Consider the following 11,062-nt stretch of genomic DNA (forward strand, 5'->3'; position numbering starts at 1 on the left):
AACACCAGTCCAAAAGAAATATATCGGTTAGGGTCTGCCCATTATGCAGGAGTCTAGGGACAAGAGAGGAGGCCAGCTTACATTTGAATGTTTTATTTTCTTCATATTTTGGTGATTCATGCTTCCCAGGATGCTTGGTGCTTCCCAAGGATACAGCAGCCTTAGGCTTGAAATGGGTCATTTTCACATCACAGATCCATTTTTTCCTGATTTCTACCTTTGTCTCCTACATTGTCCCTGTGGCATTTTCTCAACTATTTCTAGGAGTTTGATCTTCAAAAATCAGACGGCATCCATCACGATCATCCTTTCCGCATCCCTGTTCCTGATCCAATGAGGCGGGTGAAGGATCGGATGCTGGTCCCTAGTGGGGCCCCTCTCTCTGCCACGTGCTGGTCGCTTTCCTGTGGACTGCTGCTGCACTTCCGCTGTAAGTAGTGTATTGCACCTCCTGAGGGACTGGTGCAGTCCACTGCTCTCTATAGCCACATCTTGCTTTATGTAAAAATGAAAGGTTTTTCATCCCCTTATATGTAAAAGTGTGTTACCTGGAAACCAAAACTGCTACTTCTGCTTTAATGATGTGACCTATTTTCAGTGAATGATCTCTTTTGATCTTTTGCACTTCAGTTCTCTCCTTAGGATGTAAACACATCTTGGGCTCAAGATATTTTCAGTTTTAACAAATGCCAGCAAGTTATTCTTCAACATGCCTTATCAATCCATATCCTACCAGCACTGATGGAAAAAAACACTAGCACGAATGTGCCTTGACATCTAGGGTCTTAAACAACCTGATTTGGTGAAGGAGCCTCTGAGTCTAAGAGCACAAGAAGTGGGAAAAGAGAGGGTCTTAGCTCTTAGCCCTTGGAGTTTCTCTTAGCCAGCTGTCTTAGGATTCTCCAGAGGAACAGAACCAATGGGATGTGTATACATATAGAAAGAGATTTTCTAAAAGAGATTGGTTCGTGTGATTATGGCAGCTGGCATAACCCAAATATGGCAGCTGGCATAGATATAAGGAACAGCTGCATGCTACAGGCCCAGAGCAGAGCTGAGGTTTCACTTCAAGTTCTAAAGCTGTCTGCTGGCAGAATCCCCCTCTTGCTTATGGGAGGTCAGTTTTTGCTCTATTTAGGCCTTCAGCTGACTGAATGAGTCCCCCTCACATTACGAAGGTCAACCTGTTTTACTGAAAGTCCACCAAATCAAATGTTAATTTCATCTCAAAGACACCCTCAGAGAAACACCTGAAATGATATTTGGACACCACGATGCACTCAAGTTGACATATAAAATTAACCTTCATACCAGGTATGGCTTGAATGAATTTCTTATGCCCATGAGGAACAGAAGAGGAGTAGGAAAAAACACCACAACTGAAGGGGACTCACAACCTGGAGGTTGATACTCAGCAGTGACTTGAGTGGGTGATCAACAGAGGACTAACTAAAATGACCTTGATCTGCACAGATGCCAGCATGGATTAAGGACAACCCCCAGTATTCCTCATCATCTTGGCAATACGGAAGCCCATCCACGGTTTACTATAATTCAAGGGCAAAGCTTGTTAGAGAAACCCTGACTTTATTGAGATAACGTTTCTCCCACTGGAAGTAAATATGGATCAACATAGAATTACTAAACTTGGCACTGAGTCAGAGCTTTTTTAAAAAAGTGATCCAAGTTAAGTTGGAATCATGGGAAGACAGTGGCTTTTCCTGCCCTGATTTTAGTGACAACTTCATGGTCTAACCAGGTCAAGTTATTCTGTCTAGGTAATATTTGACTTCTCCTTTCATACACATGCCAGAATGCCAATTGCAGTTTTACCAGCTTTACGTGAATGGTGATATCACCTACCCAACAGCAGAGCTGGTCTAATAATACTGAACATGTATTCTTCACAGAATATCTTATTACATCTCTGGCTGTTGTTTTTGCTATTTGATCATGGCCCAAATTGGTCAGAGATTTATTAAGACTTCCAAAGCAGCTGTCCAGGGGCCCCAAAGGAAGGTGTGAAGATTAACAGCCTTGAGTTGGGGTTGTTAGAGGATGTACTTAATTAATAGTGACAAGGGACTACTGGCCCCATCGCCATTCTAGGCATTGCTGAACCACACAAACTGACACTGGTTTATTTTTGTTTGCATTATTGAGTAAACTCTTGAAACTCAATAGAATGAAGTCTTTCCTTCCTTAATTCAGTAGAACCTAGAAGCCTCAGTTCTCTGACATTTGCCACTGGGTTATCTGGAAGCAAATTGCTTCTGGGGTTGTGGGTGGTGGGGGACCTGTCTTGTCCATTCTAAGTGTTCTTTAATCTTTGTTCCTTATGATAGTGTTCTCTACCCCCACTTTTGCCCTTGTTCTCTTCTTTATACCTTAATCTTAACAGTAGCACCTTCTGGGCCTAAGTGTGACATTAAAGCTAAGCCGCTTTTAAGTTTCTGCCTTAGAATCTACTTTCATATCAGCGATGGCACCACACATAGGGTGTTCCTTGTCATGGTCTCCTTTTGGGAATCCTGAAGGTGTTACAATAAGACGTGAACTAATAAAGAATTATCAACCCCAAATCAAATATTCATTAAAAACAAACAACTAAAATCTCTCTTGATATAGCTTTGCCATGAATTCCCAGCTACTTTCTGTCTTTCATTAGCCTATGGCATATTTTGAAATATATATATGGCTTATCCATTTATTATACATGTATGTATTCCTTCATTTATGAAATTTGTGGAGAAATTAAATTCAATCTTTTAAAAATATTTACTAAAGCATTCACTTTGGACTACAATGGAGCTTAGGGAGAACACAGTGTGTCTTGAGTGTTAAGTATTTTATAAATGACTCCTTTGATATGCTGTTACTAGTTTAGTGTTTTCTAATAGAAGTTAAACAACCACCATGATAACTTTATGCATATTGAACTTTTAGGCTAATGCCTAGTTCTTTCTTAAAACAGCTAGCGAGATAGGGCCTTGATTATTAAACCCATTTTAGTAGTAGGGGAACTGAAATTAGAAAAGCTGTCACTTGTCCAAGGTATTTACCCATACTTCTATGGGAAAATCTCCTTGTCTGTATAACCGAGAGTTTCATTCAATGAAAGAGTGGTTTGCAAGTAAGGCAGCCAAATTCAGCAAATTAAAACACAGAACATCAATTGAATTTGCATTTCAGATAAACAATACTTTTCTTTAATATAAATATATCTTACCCAATTCACAAACCACAGTCCGCAAAATTCAGGTGGCCAGACTCTAAAGGACATTTCTAGGCTTCCTTGGTGGGAGGAGGAAGGAGGGTGAGCAAGACTCAGGATTTCCTTATCCTTTTCTCTATTTAATCAGAAAGGTTATAAGTGTCTATGAAAGACTTTCTTTGATAAAATGTCTGCTTCACAAAAAGGGAGGATTTTAAAACATTTTTCTAATGCTAGAAGGCTTTTTGTCCCTGTTGTGTGATAAGAGATTTGATATGAAACAAATAAGGACCTCAACAGGGGTGGGCATATACATTTGCTGAGAACGGAATGAGACCTACATTATATAATTTTAAAGTAATTACCTCAATTTCTGCTGATTTGAAATGAATTTTAAAAATTCAGTTGTAACCAGAAAGAATATATTTTACACACTTAGATGTTCAACTGTTTAGGTAGAAACAAACGTATTTTATAAACAACTCTATTCAAATCAATCAGGAAATATGCCAATATACAAACACAGCTATGTGATATTGTATGTCACATGCATTATATATATGTATATATATATATATATATATATGACCAGATGCAGTGACTCACGCCTGTAATCCCAGCACTTTGGGAGGCTGAGGCGGGCAGATCACAAGGTCAGGAGATCAAGACCATCCTGGCTAACATGGTGAAACCTGTCTCTGCTAAAAATACAAAAATTAGTTGGGCGTGGTGGTGTGCACCTGTAGTTCCAGCTACTAGGGAGGCTGACGCAGGAGAATTGCTTGAACCTGGGAGCTGGAGGCTGCAGTGAGCCGAGGTCATACCACTGCACTCCAGCCTGGGTGACAGAGTGAGACTCCATTTCAAAAAAAAAAAAAAAAAAATATATATATATATATATACAAAACTCTGTGTACATAATATAGAATATAACTAAAGAAGAATAAATAATACATGAACATGTCATACACTTCATACTACAAACAAGGCCACTCATACAGGAAAATCTAGTTATAAATGAATGAAAAAAACGATTGCACAACAGAACCCTCAAAACAACAAAACTTAAGTTGCCTACAGTTGTAAAACTAAATCAGTTTGGATTCACCTACTGTAAATTAGCAGCAGAAACCAATAAAACCGATTTACGTCTAAAGAGTTTAAAAATTATTTTTAATTCTTAGAAAAACAGAAGGAGTGAAGAAGATTTTTTCTAAAATCAGAGCAAATTAACCTGGTGGTTTTGGTGGTGAAAACATCGCTATAGGTTTGAGATTCGGGCTCATCAACTTGGTTTGTGTACCAATCGTAACACTTTTAAAAAATGGACCCATCGCAGCATACAAAATATATGCTTTGGTAACAAATTATATGCTATGGTATAACTATGACATCACCGATTTATCCGTTTTCATGAAATTATACCTTGCCAGTGAGAGTAGGAAACAGAAGTAAAAAGACAGTTGTTGACTAATTTCATATCGAGCATTAGGGGCAAAAATGGCACGCCTGTGCTTATATGTGCACTAATATGTATACGTATGTATGAGAAAAAATATTCAAAAGGAAAAAGCCTAGAGGAAAAAAGACAGAATGGTGCCGTCCATCACAAAGAAGCATCTGTCTCCAGATGTGATGCTGTATATCACATTTGGTCTCTTCCCAGCACACGGTCTGGGCAGCTGCATCCCTGAAGCTGAGATCCGAGGTTCCTGAAGTATCTGTTCTAATTCGTGATTCTAGGAAAACAACATTTTTGCTGTAGGCACAAAAATATCCATGCACACAGCTCATAAAACATCTTAAGGGGCCCTGGAAAGGGAGAGGAAAGCAGGCGTGGGGAAGCACCAGGCGGGAATGAATGGTCCCTTAGAATAGAGGAAATGTGGCTGGTGCCAAGTCCTGCCGGCGGCCACCTCCAAGAACCCGTGGGCACCTTTCAGTGAAGTGCTCTGGGTAAATATTTGAGCACCTCTCCTCGTCAGAACTTTGATCAATATACTGCTCATTGGCAAATTTTTCTATAGCAATGAGTGTGCCAAATCTTTCACATCTCCCTGTGACTTTCCTGGAAAGGGAAAGGATTGGATGATCTTTTCAGCACATGCCTGTGCTTATGTTCCAAATAAGGGAAAATGGTTATTCGTTTTCCTCCGTTATTGTCGTCGGTCAACCAGGGAATCAGAGACTTAACGCTATTTTTTCCACATTCCGTGGATCTATCAAGGAGAGAAGCATCAGATGGCATTGCATACGGACAGACCAGGAATTGTGTCCTCCCAGGAAAGAAATGACCTGAATTCACAACTGACACCCACACATGTTAAGCTTATGTGTGTATGACTGTGTGTGTATGTGTGTGTGTTAGGGTATTTTTCATTTGAATAGCATTGAATATATATACGATATACATATATATCATATATACTGCCTATATGCATATATACAGTACTGCATAGTATTGGCCAAATATATATAAAGATTTATGACCTCTGAATTTCCTCTAGATGTCTAGAACTTAGACTGCAGGAATAATTCACACTCTAAATTGTGAATTTGAAAGGCCTAAAGTAAAGTGAGCTTCACCTCTGCATTGTGTCGGTCCTGTTTCCTTCTAACTGATTTGCCTCTAGAGTATGTTTCAAGAAGTCCTCAAAGGCTGGTGTAGGCAAAATAACATATTTTAAATGTTGTATGAGATATGGAAAATTCTATTACTGCAAACATTTGGTTTGATTCTGTGCCTGTTCAACATATTGCCCATTTCTAAATTAATTTCTAAATGGATTGGTTTATTTATCAACCCAAAGGGTGATTCAACATCTTCAGTAGTTCCTTTGTTTTTAAGTAAGGACTCTAGCGAGGCAAATGTCTTTCAATGGCTTGCTTTGATGTCTCAAAATACTAGCATCAGTTATTTTTTTGGGATAAGGAGCTCAATGCCTAAAGAACAAACCTGAACACAAGTAAAGAAAACAATGAAAATGTTAATATTAACTTGATCCCTTTCAGTTTTGATATCTTGTCTTAAACTCCTGGCCTCCAGCTACCCTCCCACCTCTGCCTCCCAAAGTGCTGGGATGACAGGTGTGAGCCACTGTGCTTGACCGAGTTTTGATATCTTGTGATTTGGTGGGGGTGCATTTAGTACAGAACTGAAGAATTTGGGTAAGTGGTTGAGATGCCTGGTTTGTATGATAAAGCCGTTGTAAGATGCTGCTGACCAATGCCCAGTCCATAGCTCTGAACCCTAAGAAGGATTCTTTCCTAAGGAAATTGAAAATTTACTAAGAGATAACCATCTGATTATTTTCTACATGCCAGACATGTTTGAGTACCGCATATGTATTGGCCAATTCATTCCTTACAACGATACCATGGTATAGGTTATACTATTAACCTCACGTGACAGATGAGAAAAATGAGCTCCAGTGACTTACCTAAGGTCACCTTGAAACTGGCAGAACTTGAATTTTTTACCCAGTCTATCAGAGCAGGAAAATGGGTGGCAACTTAATGACTCCTTCATACTTCCTCCCTCTGATCTGTGAGTAAGATGAGATGATGGGGCAGTGATAAAAGAGTTTTCTCAGTGAGGGGAAGCCTGAATGGGAAGAAGGTGCAGAAGAGAACCACATGGGCAGCTACCTGTGTTCTTTGAAGGAAGGCAGGAATGCCGAAGGTGAGAGTTTTCACTTTTACACTGTCCTAGGCCTACGTCATTATTCCTTTAATAAGCAAAATACCATTTATTCCTTTAGCTGCCATCACCTTGATGTCGAACAAGACAGATATGTTCTTATTGCATGAATGAACTGTGGAAGAGGTATGCCATGTGACACTCATGATCAAATGGGATTTTCCAAGTCCTAAGTGTATTTATTAATCGTCTCAAGTCTCTTTGTTAGTGAGGCAGCCGATATAGTGGCCTTGCTGTTTAACCCATTAAGCAATAATGCCATTGCTCTGTACCATCAAAGATGCTATGAGAATATTTAACAACTAAAAGGGACATTCCTCATCTTCAGCAGTTCCCTTGTCTTTGAGGAAGGGCCCGGATAAGGCAACGTTTTCTGGAGGGAGCAAGGTATCTCCCTCCAGAACTACCCATTGCTGAATAACTCTCCACGAAGCCCTCCCATAGCGGGGGTTCATAAAGAGAATGGGTCATAAAGAACTAGAAAGAAAGAGTTTTACAGTGGAGAACTGTAAAGGGGAAACTTTGAGATTTTGCTTGGGATTCCATGATTTCACATTCAATCAGTTTTCCGTTGCTGTTAGTAGTAGTAGAACTTAATGTTAATAAGTATAATTATATCATACATGGAGCACTTTATCATTTACAATATTTGTTGAGTCCTCTTTCTACAAATAAGAAAATTGGAGCAAGAGAGAAGGTACAGGAAGGTACTGGATTTTGTTATCCTCTCGCGGTACCATTAGCAACCCAGATTAACGTGTTTTCTTTGTCATTTTTTTCAGTCGTGCAGATCTGGGACCTCAATGGCATCTTGGCCTATCAAGGAATGCACACAGCCTGATAAAAACATGGTCCTTCTTAAGAACCAATCAGTCTTCCATTCATGCAAGGGGCAGTGGGAGGATCACTAGGTCTCCACCATGATGTAAACTCGGGTTTCAAAAGCTACTCAGGCAGAGAAGCAAACTTACCTCTCAACTCAGATGGATGTGGATTCACTCTACAACTTCAAATATATGACGTCAAAGGATGTAATGATACCATGCCATATCTGACCTCTGCTCAGATACTACGTTCCACTTCCTGTTGAATACTAGGCAATGGGCTAGGTGTTTAAGGATGGTTACAACACTGGAATACTTTATTATTCTAGGCATTTTTCATCTATTTTCATTTTGGGATTTAAAGCCTACTCCAGGAAAAGTTGAGATTATTCTCTTTTTTATAAGCCGTAGAAGGCTCAATTCAAATATTGCCAAGTTTTATCAGGTAGTTGAAACAAGTAGCTGAGAGATGTACCAGCATTGTTATTTTAAGAAATTAAATACTGATATAGAAAAGATTTGATGGAATCGCATCAAAGCATTAACAGTGATCAAGTCTGGATAGTAAATGTATAGGTTATTTTTATAATGAAAATTTTCCACCATGTCCCAAAAGCAGACAGACTAAAGACCTCCCATGTATCCACTACCTTATGGGAAATATTTTATCTTCTGATTTATTCTTTTTAACTCTCATGTTTTCCAAACAAACATTACTTTTTAATAAGCAGAAAATAAGAATGATAAACAGTTCAGAAAATTAGATTCAAGTTAACATTTTTTTCTTACTCTAAGGAGGAGCTCCTTTATATAAAGACACCAGTGGAATGTCAAAATGATTGGCCCATCCTCCGTTCTCTCCATCAGAAGATGAGTCTCATAAATTTACAAAATGAGAATTGGCAGAGTGGGAGAAAAACTGTGGGCTACAGTCCTCTGCCTCCCTTCTGGTTCTGGAAGGGGCAGAATTTGACAAGCCCAATATACTATTAGACAAACAGCCCAAGTCCCAGCACCCCCATTCAGAAGCTCACCTCTGGGTTTCGCATACAAAATTGAACTTTGGGATTTGGATCCACGCATGTGTCTGTGGAAAAGCGAGTGTGAAACAGCTATCTTGAGCTCTCCACCCACAGGGCAAAGGGGACATGAATCCTAACTGTATTCCATTTAAAAGACACTTAATTTAGAAATGTGCAATATGTTGAACAGGCACAGAACCAAGCCAAATGTTTGCAGTCATAGAAATTTCCATATGCTGTACAACATTTAAAATATGTTATTTGCCTATGCTAGCCTTCAACAGCGAGACCTTTCTCTTGGGCTAAAATGACAACCTCTATCCAGCGGCCAGTACTAACACTGATGTTACAAACTGGACGCTGTGTGTCCTCTTGGCTTCCAAGCAAGGTGCCTCCCTCCAGAACTACCCATTGCTTAACAACTCCCCATGAAGCTCTCCCATAGTGGGGGTTCATAAAGGGAATTGGGCATAAAGAACTGGAAAGAAATAGTTTTACAGTGGAGCAGTGTAAAGGGGAAACTTTGGAAAGTTTTGCTTGGAATTCCATGATTTCACATTAAATCAGTTGTCTACTGCTGTTAGTAGTAGTAGTAGTAGTAGAACTTAATGCTAATAAGCATAATTATATCATACATAGAGTGCTTTATCTTTTACAATATTACATGAATTCTCTTTTTACAAATAAGAAAATTGGAGCAGAGAGAAGGTACAGGAGTTTCCCAGCATCACACAGCTAGCTGCACAAAACAAAAAAACAAAAAAACTACTAGAAGACACTCAGCACCCACTTCTCTTCTAGATATTAACAAAACAAAGCAAACAAGAATTGATTCTTGATCCAAAGCATTATCTGGCCAGAGAGAGAGAGACACACACACAGAGAGAAACAAGATTTAAGGCAAACCATGGCATGACTAGAATCCCATTGACAATCACTGCCTAAAACATCCTTCCTCCTACCCTATGAAGCTGCTGTAGACACCAGTCACCTTAGTCCTCTTGACTCAGGGCTGACCAGTGTGTCTTTCTTAAGCCCCTGACATTTGTTGTTCATTTGTTCAGGGGCCTCCTCCCAGGCCAATTCTCCTCTCTGCACCCCAGCCTGCCTGTTGCTTTACTCTGCCACCTGAGGATGAAGCTCCCGCCCTCCTTTGCTTTCCTCAGTGCTAAATTCTTTGGGCTTTTTAAGGTGCCATTGGACAAATCGACATTAAAATATGAGGGAAAAAATTAATAGGAATATCCAGTCTTTACACCAGCTGTGCATTTAAAATTTTTTATTGAATACACATACAGAAAAAAGTGAACATATCAAAAGTATACACTGCTATGAATGTCAAAGTGAACACACCTGTGTAACCAGCAGGACCAAGAAACTGAACATTCCCAACTTTCCAGATGTGCTCCTCATGCCTCCTTCCAGTCATGACTGCCCAACCAAGGATGCGCTCTATCCTGACTTCTAATAGCATAGGTTAGCTGTGCCTAGTTAGGACTTTATATGGATAGAATCATACACTGTATCTTTTTGTGTCTGCCTTCTTTCACTGAACATTGCTTTTGTGTGATTCATTCATATTACTGTGTGGCAGAAAAATATCTGTTGTAGATATTTTTCCCTTATTGCTCTATAGTGTGGAATTCTGTGAATATACCACAATGTGATATTTAACCATTCTGCAACTGACATGGCATTTAGGTTGTTTCCAGTTCTTGGCAACTTCAATTAGTGTTGCATTCTAATGCATGCTTTGAGTGAATATGTGGTGCATCTTTCCGACGAGTATAAACTTGGGAGTAGAATGCCTGGGTCACAGGTATGCATACGTTCAGGTTTATTAGACACTGCCCGATATAGTTTGGATGTTTGTCCCCCCCAAAATCTCATGTTGAAATGTGATCCCTAGTGTTGGAGGTGGGACCTCCTGAAAGGTATTTGGGTTATGAATGGCTTAGTGCCCTCCCTGCAATAATGAGTGAGTTCTCACTCTATTAGTTTACATGAGAGCTAGTTGTTTAAGAGTCTGGCACCCTCCTCCTCTCACTCTTGTTCCCTTTCTTGCCATGGAACACATCTGCTCCCCCTTCACCTTCTGCCCCGAGTCAAAGCTTCCTGAGGCCTCACCAGGCCTCAGGAATGTCTGTGAGAGGGGAGGGAGTCATCCTTGGTTAAGAATCACTGGTCTAGATCCATTTGGTACATTCTTGGAGATGTGTCAGTCTCTAAAGGTCTTAGAGATAACACAAGTGGAGATGTCTACATAGAACTAGTTCCACACACAGCAGTGTGCAGCCCAGGG

The sequence above is a fragment of the Colobus angolensis genome, unplaced genomic scaffold, assembly GCF_000951035.1.
Source record: "Colobus angolensis palliatus isolate OR3802 unplaced genomic scaffold, Cang.pa_1.0 Scaffold1, whole genome shotgun sequence".
Taxonomy (NCBI): domain Eukaryota; kingdom Metazoa; phylum Chordata; class Mammalia; order Primates; family Cercopithecidae; genus Colobus; species Colobus angolensis.